Source organism: Phoxinus phoxinus (assembly GCF_949152265.1).
Source record: "Phoxinus phoxinus genome assembly, chromosome: 16".
NCBI lineage: Eukaryota > Metazoa > Chordata > Actinopteri > Cypriniformes > Leuciscidae > Phoxinus > Phoxinus phoxinus.
Window position 1 is genome coordinate 4386701 of NC_136891.1, and position 13432 is coordinate 4400132.

Consider the following 13432-nt stretch of genomic DNA (forward strand, 5'->3'; position numbering starts at 1 on the left):
TCTGATTGCCATGTATCTTATCATCTAATTTTCTTCTCATCTCATTTGTCTTCTTGTCTCATCTCTTCTTTTCTCTGATTTTCTTCTCTGCTCATTTCTTCTCTTCTAATTCTGCCTCTTGTCTGTTTTGTCTCCTCCTCTCTTTTCATTTCATGTCTTTTCACTTTGTCTGTCTCTCTTTTCCCGTAATCCGTTCCTATGTCGTCTCGCCTCATTTCGTCTCATGTCTCTTCTCTTATTTTAATCTCTTCTTTTGTCTTCTCCATTCTCATTCCCGTAACTCAGGTTTTCTCTTCTCTGTAGTTTCATGCATCAAGTCTCTTCCTTCTCATTCTTTCTCCTCTCTCGTTTTCTTCTTTTCTCTGCTCATCTCCTCGTATTTCTGGTCTCTTTCCTCTTGTCTCCTCCCCTAATCTCTTTTCTTTTCATGTAATCTTTTCTCTTTTCCTCTCTCTCGTTTGCTTGTTTGTCTTCTTGTCTCATCTTGTCGTATTTTAACCTCTTCTCATTTATTTTATTTTGTCTCTTTTGTCAGCTCATTTTTTCTTCATTCTCATTTTATCTCTTGCTCTTCATTTTTTCCTCATCTCTTCTCATCACGTCTCTTTTCTTCTCATTTTCTTCTGATCATTTCTTCTCTTCTTTGACCTCTTGTCTCCTCTCATCTTCATCCTTTCATTTCATTTCATCTCTTCTCACTTTGTCTCTTCTTTACTATTTCTTTCAGTTGCTTGTTTCTTCTCATTTCATTTCCTTTGCACTTTTGTCTTGTCTCATTTCTCTTCTCTTATTTATTTCTATTTATTCAATATTTATTGCATTTCTTCTCCTTTTGTCAGCTCGATTTTTCTAACTTTTCTCTTCATTCTCATTTCATCTCTTCCCCTCTTCTTTTTCTCATCACATCTCTTCCTTCTCATTTTTGTCTTGTCTGTCTTCTCAATTTGTCTCTTCTCTCATTTTTGTCTCTTCCCTGCTCATTTCACCTCTTGTCTCTAATCTTTTTCCTTTTATTTCATCTCTTCTCACTTCATCTGTTCTCCACTATTCTCATGTTTCTCATTTCTTCTCATCTCCTTTCATTTCATTTGCTCTCTTGTCTTCTTGTCTCTTCTCCTCTCTTATCTATTCTCCTCTTATTTTAATATTTAAAAAAAGAAAAGAAGAATATTTGAACCCTCCAGAATATCACGAATTTCTGTAACCTCCCACAAAACACACTACAACACACAACTGAAAAATGCAACAGGCCACATTACACATTCATTTTTTTTTTTGCGTGCAAATATGAAAACACATTTTCACATCTCTCTGTAGGCCGCCTGTGTCTCGTGTGCACCACATAAGTTTGCGTCTGTGTGTGTTATGCTATATTAAAGCGCACGCGAATCCTTTTGGTTTATTTAGATAAAGACATTCCCAAAACCGCACAGACGGATCTCCACAGAACAGAATCAAATCTCAGGGAGCGTTTGATAACGAGAGGAACGAGGAGAACTCCTCTTTAGAAGATTGCATCACCTTGTCTTCCACCCGTTTCTCTCTTTCTCTCCCTCTCTGCCTCTTGATATCTTTTTAAATCCGGAGAGAACTGAAGATTTCATTTCTTCCTCCATATGTAATCAACATCAAACACGCTCGCGCACTTTGTCTCACTCCCGACGACACTTTCGATCATTTCGCGCAGTCTCACCTGTGTCATCAATTAGAGTGTCTCTCCGCACAATGCATTATGGGAAGGAGTTCAGAGCTGTCAGGCATCATGAAGCGTTATCGTACACACACGCAGCAGGAGTAATGCGAGGCGTCTGCGGTGTCAAGCGTTCTGTTTAATGTGATTCTCTCTAGTATGCAGTGTGTGTAGCTTTCTGCGGCTGCTGTTTACCGTACAATAATACAACAAGTGTGTGTTTGAAGAGTGACTGTGCTTATGCGGGCTGAAGGGGACGGCACGTCACCGCTCATAACCGTTTCTTGTTAAGAGAGACATTATGTTACTGTGTGTGTGACCTGGAGCGGGTTAGATTGACAGTGAGTTTTATCCTGCAGAGTCTTTCGTAGCGGTGAGAGACATGATTCTGGTAAGGGTCAAACGCAGGACTATAACTTTATATACATTCTCCACACATTTAGAGATTTCTAATATGTCCACCAATCTCACGTTTTGGGAAATCGTTCATAAAGATTAGTCCATGTTTACTTATTTTCAATACAACACTCTTAAAAATAAAGATGAGGTTTTTCCGGTGTAAACATAGAAGAATAGTAAACAGTTCAAGAACCATTACTGTGAAAAACCTTTTATAATCTTAAGTAATCCGGTATAAAGAACCTTCTGTGCATTAAAAACCACTCTTAAAAATAAAGGTTCTTTATTGGCATTTGGGGTTTCATGAAGAACTGTTACCATACATGGAACTTTTACATTATACTAAAGGTTCTTCAGATTTTTTTTAATGTTCTTCACACTAATAAATAAACGTGTTCTTTTAAGAACTGATCTCTGAAAGGTTCTTTGGGGAACCGAAATGTTTCTTATATGGCATCGCTGCGAAAACTTCCTTTTGGGACCTTTATTTGTAAGATAGATTTTGAAGGTTCTTCATGGAACCATTAATGCCAATAAAAAACCTTGTTCCTGGTCTTTTTGTGAACGATTCATAAGTGCACATTATTCCTGTCAGGACCACTATTGTCAAATACGATTGATAATTAGCATACAGTTTGGTTTGGCGGTATGGTTGCGTTCTGGGCGAGAACTTTCTGCGCATCCAGTCTAGCATGGATAAGAGCAGGGAGAGCAGCGATAACCCCCCTTGGGGTAAACAGAACAGAACCAACATGAATGTTTGCAAATATAATTAATTCAAGATTTTGAAGTACGACATAATTCGAGAATTTATTTTGATTCAAAAGGAATCAGCGCCAAATCCTGACTGGGCAAGAGGTGGAGCTGGGGATGGAGGAGGGTAATTCGCTCCTGAGAAACGCGATAGCTGCTGATAATACTGAAGGAGCTTATATATGTATACAGTGATAGGCGTCATATTCCTATAGGTAGACGTGGATCAGCTGAGACTCAGCTGATGCGAGCTTGACTACGTGACCGGCCAAAACTGACGCTACGCTTGATAATAACTTTCTCTAAAACTAATTTCCCTTTTCAGCTGAGGTCACGGTTCTTTGATCATTTTTTTGGCAACTGGTGTAGCTATGCAGTTTTTTTAATGTCTTCCAATATTTGTCACAGTAACTCACTACAGATATGAGTTAAAGAAATAAAGTCAAATAGCAAATAAATGTAGATTTGACATAGAGGCATTGTGGTACGGTGCATGTAGATGATCCTGAGGATGAACTTGACTTTTAGCGTCCCAGTCACCGTCTCGGTTCCCTGCATATTGAGGCTCAAATAATGGTGCGTTTATGTCCTTCTGCGAAGTTTGTATTAACAGGGTGGGAAGTTGTTTACCTCCATTGACAGCAACCCAACTACCACTCTGATGCTTCTAAACGTTCTTAAAGCTACACGGTGTAGGAATTACTCGTATCTAGCGGTGAAATTGTATATGACTACCAACTGAATATTACTTTCTAGCCTCTGCCATCCCGAGGGCGTTTTAACTCCTACGGTGGCCGTATTATTTCAAATCTGAGTAATCTCCCCCTCGCATTCATTATGGTGCCACTGAAGGTGATGATACACAGGGCAACTTTTTGAGCAATGTTGCTGGGCGATGTTGCGGTCAACAGAGAACCAGATGAGACACGGGGCCCACGACCGATCTAAATTATCCAGATAGAAATGTATTGCCCATTTTCAATGGGAAAGTGCCCAAGCAACAATCGTTCGGCAAGATTGCCCAGCAACATTGCTCAAAAAGTTGCCCTGTGTATCATCACCTTAAGTGTAAAAAGGCGAAGCTTGAATTTCCAGGTATGTCCCTTTTTGGCTAATGCATTTTCAAGATGGAGGCGCAACTTGGCTTCCGCCATTCGAGCAGCTCACCCGTATGTATTATAAATGGCAGATTCTACGCTTACGAGAATACTTGATTAGTTGGTAGAAGTAATTATACATATGAGTACATATAGTTTTGAAAGAACAAGTTTTTTGCTAAGAATCAACTTAAAAAATTACACAGTGTAGCTTTAAAGAGATCGTAAAACTAATCCATATGAATTGAGAGATTTAGTCCAAATTTTCTAAAGAGACTGAATTTTCTGAATTTAGGCTTTTATTCATTTATAAACGTTAGAGATAGTTTTACGATCTTTTTATGAACTTTTTGAAGCGTCAAAGTGGTAGCTGTGTGTAGCTGTCAATGGAGGGACAAAAAAGCTCTCAGATTTCATCAAAAAGATCTTCATTTGTGTTTTGAAGATGAATGAAAAGCTTACGGGTTAGGAACGACATGAGGGTGAGTAAATTATGACAGAATTTTAATTTTTGGGTGAACTAACCCTTTAAAGGGATAGTTCACTTTAAAATTAAAATTCTGTCATCATGATGTCCTGATGACAAAAATTCAGGACATTCAGGCAAAATTCTGTCATCATTATGACAGAATTTTAATTTTTGGGTGAACTAACCCTTTAAAGGGATAGTTCACTTTAAAATTAAAATTCTGTCATCATTTACTCACCCTCAAGTTGTTTCAAACCTGTATTAATTTATTTCTTCCGCTGAACACAAAGAAAGATATTTTGAAGAATGTCAGTAACCAAACAGTAGTCTGTACCCATTGACTTCCATAGTATTTTTTTTTCCTACTATGGAAGTCAATGGGTACAGACTACTGTTTGGTTACTGACATTCTTCAAAATATCTTTCTTTGTGTTCAGCGGAAGAAATAAATTAATACAGGTTTGAAACAACTTGAGGGTGAGTAAATGATGACAGAATTTTAATTTTAAAGTGAACTATCCCTTTAAATACACCGGCAGGGTAATCAACTGAACAGAAACAAGTGCGTGGAAATAATTAACAACCAAGGAACTAACTGGAACACAGGCAGGCAAAACAGGGACAGAACAGTGATAATGAAACCAAAACACCACGGTAACTATTTGGAATGTTCCAAACTCGCATAAAAGTATATTCTATAGACCTTATGCGCCAGAGAAACGAGGGCGCAGCATCTTTAGAATAATTGTCTTTGAACTTCCGTTTTTTGCGGTCACAACATTAAAGATCCAGTGGTATATGTAACCAAGAACATGGGGTACTTTTTGTCCCTGTTTGCACCAAACCCATCTGGTGGGGGTCTCCTTTTTTTTATTTAATCTGACCAGAATCCTGTCCCTTTTGAAGTTCCAGTTGTGTCTGATTTTTTTTTAAACCCTCACAAACAAAATGTGGTGATGTAGTTTTTTAATTATTATAATATATTTTTTTAGGCTTTCTGACCGCAAGACTCAACTAATCTCTGCAATTCTCCATCTGTGATCCTTGGAGAGACTTTGGCCACTCAAACTCTCCTCTTCACCGTGCCTTAGGACGATATAGACACACGTCCTCTTCCTGGCAGATTCGTAACATCTTTAGTTGACTGGAACTTTTTAATTATTGCCCTGATGGTCAAAATGGGGATTTTCAATGCTTTAGCTATTTTCTTACAGGCACTTTCTATTTTGTGAAGCTCAACGGTCAATGTAGCCTTTGTGTTTCCTTATATTTATACTTCTGTGAAACCAGAAGTCATGGCTGGACAATTTCATGTTCCTTGTCACCCTGATGCACTAAAAAAAAAAAATATATATATATATATATATATATATATTAAGGGGAATATACTTCAGAAATCATAAAATAATCGCCAATAATTGTGGCAAATGTGTTTTGTAGAAAAACAATTACTTAATAATTTGAGTTTCCCATCACTTTGAATTATTTTACTTAAATGAAATGTTAGATTTTTGCTAAAAAAAAATTAATGAAAGATCAACAGGTTAAACTGCAGATTTATTTTTACAGCCATCTTTGATCATATTTACCAATAATTCTGACCACAACTGTACGTTTCTGATGCTTGAGAAGTCTTCATATCATCTTGTCAGATTGTTACTGCAGTAATATTGTTACAGTTGTGTGTGTGTGTGTGTGTGTGTGTGTGTGTGTGTGTGTGTGTGTGTGTGTGTGTGTGTGTGTGTGTGTGTGTGTGTGTGTGTGTGTGTGTGTGTGTGTGTGTGTGTGTGTGTGTGTGTGTGTGTGTGTGTGTGTGTGAGAGAGAGAGAGAGTTTAAACTCAGATTGACTGATAGAGGCTTCAGGGAATTTGCTCATGGCTTTTGCCTGTAACCTTTATATAAAACCTGGTTTTGATTTGAGGCGTCTCACTGGCACCCGTGACACTGCATTTCAGGAATGAGTTTGCCGAGTGTTTCTGCAAAAGCCACACGCACGTCTCGTCAGACAGTCGGCTGTTTAGGTTATCTTCCTCACACGGAGAAGCTGCGAGTTATCATGCTGTGTGTGAGAGAATGTGATATTGTCTCTGCGGCGAGTGGGAAGGTCTGCGCCGCGAAATTAGAATATCAGCTCCTGTGTTGTGACTGGCTTCTTTGAGCGAGCTCACCTGTGTGCTTCCTGCTCATTAGCATTCTCATGCATATTAATAAGGAGCAGAGGCGCAGCACGCCCTAGCTTGGCCGCAGGGCATCATGGGAGATTACTTGCATGCGTAATCCCGCTGGCTGGAGTTGGTCCAGAACTCCACAGCTGTCCGTCAAAGCGCAGGCGGGCAGAAGGGCATCGGGGTGTGGCGGGGCAGGGCAGTAAAGGGCTAGCGTTTAGCATGGGCTTAGCATTAGCTCATCGGGGATGAAGTCAGTCTTCTTTTGAATCGTAATGAGATCGCTTTCCGGTTTTTTTAAAGGCAGCTTTGCTGATTAGCTTCTATTTAGTTCAGGATTCTGCAAATGTCTAAAACTAGTGCTGTTTGCTCTCTGGTGTATCCAACACGTAATTCAACCTGTTGACTTTTTAGATTCATTAGTGTAGGAAGAAGTGTCTAGTGCTAAACTATAAAAACATGTTGCTGAGGCGATAGAATCACTTTAATCAATTTTTTATAGAATAAGAATGAATTCTCAAAAATAGACCAAAAATACAGTAAAAATGGTAATATTGTGAAATATTATTACAGTTTAAAATAACTGTTTTCTAATTGAATATATTTTAACATGTAATTTATTGCTGTGATCAAAGCTGAATTGTCAGCATCATTACTCCAGTCTTCAGTGTCACATGATCCTTCAGAAATCATTCTAATATGATGATGCTGCTCAAGAAACATTTCTGATTATTATCAATGTTGAAAGTTGTGCTGCTTCATATTTTTGTGGAAACAGTGATATACTATTTATTTTTTCATGATTCTTTGATGAATAGAAAGTTCAAAAGAACAGCATTTATTTGAAATAGCAAACTTTTGTAACAATTTAAATGTCCTAACTGTCACTTTTGATCTATTTAATAAAAGTACAATCAATGTATTAATATTTGTATTTATCATAAAAGTGGTCCATGCAATATATTCCACTTTCAAAATTATATGATATGATATGATTCACAGATTTTTATGCTGGCTTTGCATTCCTTTTTGAAAGTTTTACATCACATTCATTGCAAATGCAAGGAAAAGAGTGACCAGCTCAATTCACTAATCATATTTTCTCCTTTTTTGTTTCACAGAAGAAAGACAAGTCATATGGTTTGGAACGTCACGAGAGTGAGTAAAAAAATATGTATTTCTAAGCCCTAGAGTTCTGTATAGAACCTCAATGATCCTTTTGTTTGTCTGGGTATTCCTTTAAATGTGATGACACATGTTGCGTCATTGCTCATCATAATAACCTATACACAATAAGAGGCAAATTTATTTCATAAAACATCTCCATGTCAGGTTAACCAGCAGTGTCATCAGGGAAGGAAACATGTTTTTTAACTATAGTTCTAAAACCATCTAACTGCAGCCTACAATTCATTTACTATGAAGAAATCAACAGCCAAGTGGACCCTAACTGATCCCAGTATCAAGTGTGTGTAGTTATTAAGCTGCAGCCTTCATGTACACGTCTCAGAATATACTGGTGAAACTCAAAAAAATTGTGCAAAAGTTCATTTATTTCAGTAATTCAACTTAAAATGTGAAACTAATATATTATATAGACTCATTACATGCAAAGTGAGATATTTCAAGCATTTATTTGTTATAATTTTGATGATTATGGCTTACAGCTTATGAAAACCTTTTCACAATATTCTAATTTTAAATTTGGGGTTTTCATAAGCTGTAAGTCATAATCATCAAAATTATAACAAATAAAGGCTTGAAATATCTCACTTTGCATGTAATGAGTCTATATAATATATTAGTTTCATCTTTTAAGTTGAATTACTGAAATAAATGAACTTTTGCACGATATTTGAATTTTTCGAGTTTCACCTGTATACCAGTTAACAATGTGTTAATCATCATCGCACAGTAGTAAAAGTTCGTAAAAATAGTTCACAATAAACTAGATAAATGTGAAATAATATTTTATTGTATTGGTGTTTTATCTGTATTTTGAATTCCGCATTGCATTTTGTTGTGTTTTAGGGTTAATGGAAATGTCCGTATTATTACTGGATAATGTCCTGGCAAAAGAAAATTACCAGTACATTTTCTGTTTTTATTTTCTACACATGAAATCATAATCGACCTTATTTATTTACTGTCTTCATGTATGTTCCAGTCTTATTGTGAGCAGCTCAGGAATGCATGTTGTTCCAAAGACAAAAATATCTTTGAAGTCTTTCAGTGCATGAAACTACTTTCCTTTTCAGCCGACGTCACAAGCTGTGTTTTAAAAGGTATACATTCAGATCTGATGCATTCTGGTACGCAACACCCACTTTTCATCATCCAATAAGTTCCCAGTAGATAAAATCAAGTCTGTCCCTACCTTTTTTCTCATTGACATTGAGCATTCGGTTTCTCTTGAAAATATTTGCTAAATAAAATGATCCTGCCAGTAGAATTGCGTGATAACTTTATTATGTCTGTCCCATCTGGATCATCTCAGTGAGTGAGTGGATGAGAAACTTTTGGAAAACGTTTGAAAACGCTAGTGTGGACGGGTCGGGGAGTGTTTTGAAAACGAAAACTCCGGATTAATGTAGACGTAGCCTTTGAATGTCATCAATGGGTTCATCTCTCCCAAAAGTGTTAACATTGCGCCCCACTAGCCACCATCATTCGTCGGACAGACATTGGATTTTGGTTGGAAATGAAAGTCGGGTTGACGTCAGAACTCGACTGATGTTGGTTTGACGTCAAGCTGAATTTCATTTTCAACGTTGGGTTTGGTCTTCTAAATGCGAATTTTGTCATTGTTTTGGAGCACACTAGCTTATAGAGAACAGCAAAGCTAACATATTCACACTAAAAGACAAAAAACTTTAATAGGGCACTATTTGAGGGAACAGGCATTTGGGCGTCCGAAACCATTGTGGATGTTATTGAGTGCACTTATTCAATCCCACTACTGGAACTGTGTCAGAAATAAATTTGATATTGATATGAGGGTAGGCAGGCTTCAGAGGCATAAGGTATTGTTAGTATTACATACAACAATGTAACAATAATAAGACATTTACTTTTGATACTTAAGTACTTTTAAAAACAAGTACTTCTGTACTTTTACTTACCGGTAAGTAAAAATCGGTCTTTACAACTTTTACTTGTAACGGAGTAATATTTGACCAGTAGTATCTGTACTTTCACTCAAGTAAAGAAGTTGTGTTCTTTGTCCACCTCTGGTAGACCGTATCAAATAGTTGTGGCGCGTCGTGCCAAAAATGCGCCAAGCAAAGAAAAAATACACTCCAGGCAGCGTTAGCTTACTCTATTGTTTACTCATGACACATAGTAACACGTCTAAAAGTATTGTCAATATGTTGGACCTTTTATTGAAAGTAGCTGCTTTACCTGTTAATACATGCTTTAACAAACACCTGTACAAATTGCAGTTTGCAAAATATGATTTTTTTTTTCCCGCTTGGTGTCACTAGTGTCACAGAAACTACATACTTCACCGTAAGTAAATCCAAAGAAGAGATGCTTGCTGTATTATTTAACTCTTTCCCTGCCAGTATTTGCCAGCCACCAGCAGCATTTTTTTTTATCATTTTTCATTCACATTTAATCAAGTTTCATGGCCATCAGAATATTTAGTTGAATGAATATCTGAACAAGCAATCTATCAAAAGAAAGAACAGACCTTCTGCTTTTGAACAAAAAACGTTTAATGTTTTAGTTTAGCTACATGCTACTCTTTTTTATCAACATTTGAATGTGGGTTTCATAAAACAGCAAAAAATTTAAAATAAAAGACTTCATCCGGATTGGATTCAGAATGATAATCAAAACATAAATGGAGTAGATCGAGTTCATCAACACCCTCAGAGCTTCACAGTCCTGTAGCTTATCCTGGGTCGACTTTTCATTCAGTAACATTAGGCAGTTTTGATACGCTGTTTATTGTTGATGATTTTACTTAATGCATCCGCTTACATATGATATCGCGTGTTTCTGCTGCTACTTCTTCTCCTGTGTTTTGATCAGGAGATTCAGTACTCTTTCAGAAGGTGTGTAACAGCGCCCCCTACCGCATTACACGGAAAGCCGGAAAACTCCGTCAATGGCGGGGAAAGAGTTAATTGAGACCAATGCAAGGTGGGTGTGTTTCAAATGTGTTTATTCATCAGTGTTTATCTCTTTGGTGCAGAAATGAGATTCCACATTTGCTGGAAACTGCATGTTTGGAATGAAGTGTTGCAGAAGAGCCGTATTGATCTGTCCTCTTCCAGCACTATTAGTGCTTCCACATCATCAGATGTATGAAAGTGTATGCCAGATATATGTGTGTGTGTGTGAGAGAGAGAGATAGAGTGAGCGGTAGGGAGCACAGTGGGGTTCACCTACTGTGTGAATACTAATTCAGCTCTCTTGGCAGGTCAGGGTCCCTCTCCTCTCGACATTTACCCATCTGCACCGCAGCACACACTCTCACACTCAGCTCCTGTGGATTACCTAGGCCGCAGGACAGAGCCGTTTCTATGGAAACCTCATAGCAGGCCGCATGAGTTAACCGTACACCTCTTGTAAAGTCTCTCCTCTTGGTGTGTGTGTGTGTATGTGTAAAGCACACAGCGCTGGGTGAACTGCACACCAACCTGCCACTCAGGTAATTATTGTACTCTTTAATGAAAGACAGAAAGTCTTGCGTTCTTTTCCTGAAGATGGTTTTATGGTAACGTTTATCAGTGACTATGACCCCTGTAAAACAGCTGAAAGAAACACTGGAACCTCATGTTTCACTCATTTGAATTGCATTAAGCTGTCAGACAGGAGTAGATTACGATACATACTGTTCAAAAGTTTTGAAAGAAGTCTTTCCAAGGCTGCATTTATTTGATCAGAAATGCTTAAAACGGTAATATTGTGAAATATTATTACGATTTTAAATAGATGTTTTCTATTTGAATATATTTTAAAATGTAATTTATTCCTGTGATCAAAGCTGAATTTTCAGCATCATTACTCCAGTCTTCAGTGTCACATGATCCTTCAGAAATCATAATATGATGATTTGCTGCTCAAGAAACATTTCTGATTATTATCAATGTTGAACACAGTTGTGCTGGAATTTTTTCAAAAATATGATATAAATGAAAGTTCAAAGAACAGCATATTATTATTACATTATAGATGTCTTTTCATTTCACTTTTGATCAATTAAATGCATCCGTGCTAATCAAAGTATGAATTTCTTTCATAAAAACAAACGATTACTAGTTTTGTACAACTTTTGATAGTGTACAATACTATATTCCCAAGTGAAGCTTAATCAACAGCATTTGTGGCATTAGGTTAATTACCAACCCTAACCCACGTGCCCCTCTTTTTCTTAAAAAATAAATAAATAATCAAAATAAAATCTGGGTTAAAGTGAGGCACTTGCAATGGAAGTGAAAGAGTTGGCTATCTGTAAATGTTAAAATAATCACTGTTTTAATAGTGAAGCCACAAGATGTAAACAATATAATTGTTATGATTATGTTTTTAGAATGAAACAATCAACCTTTTCTGTGTGAAGGTATTGAATTTTACAACTTCGTCTCCATGACGTAAAATTCTCCAAAACGGAAAAAGTATGGTTCAAATATCTTTACAACTCAAATAATACACACATAAAAAAATAAAAAGTGCATTTATAGAAGTCACATTTTAAATCCTCCCAAAATTGGCCCCTTTTACTTCCACCGTAATTTTTTTTTTTTTCATTGTAAAGAAAAGGAAGGACCAGTATATATTTTATACTTAAATATTCATTTTAAATAAGTTCACATTACAGTGCATTTACATAGTATAGTATTTATTATACGAATCAGGGTGTGAAAAGTATGCAGTTACACACATTGTTATTGTACATGCGTTACGATACAGCTGATTACACAAAATATTGCAATACACAATCACATGTTTAATTACAGGAATTATACAGTTTTTGTTATTGTAGATGATTACATGAGCATTTAATGTTGCATGAACATCGTGATATACTGTGTGTGAAGTAAAACCCAACAGGTATAGCTGCAAAACTAAACCAAGACCATGTTGGTTCATTTCATGTGATGACAACAGTAATGAGAACAGGAAAACGGACACACTCTGAAGACGGAAGTTGTCATTTTCAGCCTTCTGATATTGTGTGTCGAAGTGCCTATCAGAAGCGGTGTTAATGTCTATACGAGACAGGGTATATTACAGCGTATCTGACATTGAGTGTGCGCTTGTGTGTGTGTAGGTTACCATTTGATTGACAGGTGAGCAGAGTCTCAGTGCTCTGGGCTTCATAATCAGCAGCTTTATTCCGAGCACAAAGGATTGTGGGAAGAGAGGGATGAGAGAAGCCGAGAAGTGCAGAATAGTAAAATTCCCGGAGGAGAGGAGGGGTTGCCTTCTCTCCTTTGTTTATTTCTTTGCTTTCCTTTGAACAGGTTCTCTGTGTGTGTGTTTTTGGGAGCGCAGGTAGTGTATTTGGTGTATTTTTGAGCATGTGCACTTCTCTGTGTGTGTATGTGTGTGTTTTTGGAGAAGAGTGTTGTTCTCATTATGACTGATAGATCAAAAGCTCGATTAATTTCCGAGCACGTCTTCCTGGTGCTGTTGCTCCAGCTGTTCAGTGCTGCGCAAACAGCCGCTCTCTGATTGGACGAATTCTTAGTCAGTCAATCAAGCGTGGGTGTGTCCAGGTGGAGGGGGGGCTTGGTGATATTTTTGTATCTGCATTATTTTATTGTTTCCTGATTTTTTGTGTCTTTTTACAAGTTTCATCTTTTTACAACATTCATCTGGATATATAGGGGTGGGCGATATACC

The 13432-nt window shown here is 37.2% G+C and overlaps 1 protein-coding gene across 13 annotated transcripts in view; it reads left to right on the top strand.

Moving 5' to 3' along the window:
* The window catches only part of tfap2d (transcription factor AP-2 delta (activating enhancer binding protein 2 delta)), a 123432-nt gene that overhangs the window by 75367 nt on the left and 34633 nt on the right, over positions 1 to 13432 (top strand). For 12 of the 13 annotated variants that reach the window (XM_079584626.1, XM_079584627.1, XM_079584633.1 and 9 more), the window contains 3 exons: positions 7696 to 7732; positions 10613 to 10723; positions 11004 to 11234. The gene's annotated coding sequence lies outside the window, so the exon portion shown is untranslated. The remainder of the gene's footprint in view (positions 1 to 7695; positions 7733 to 10612; positions 10724 to 11003; positions 11235 to 13432) is intronic. The other variant, XM_079584632.1, reaches the window with a different exon arrangement.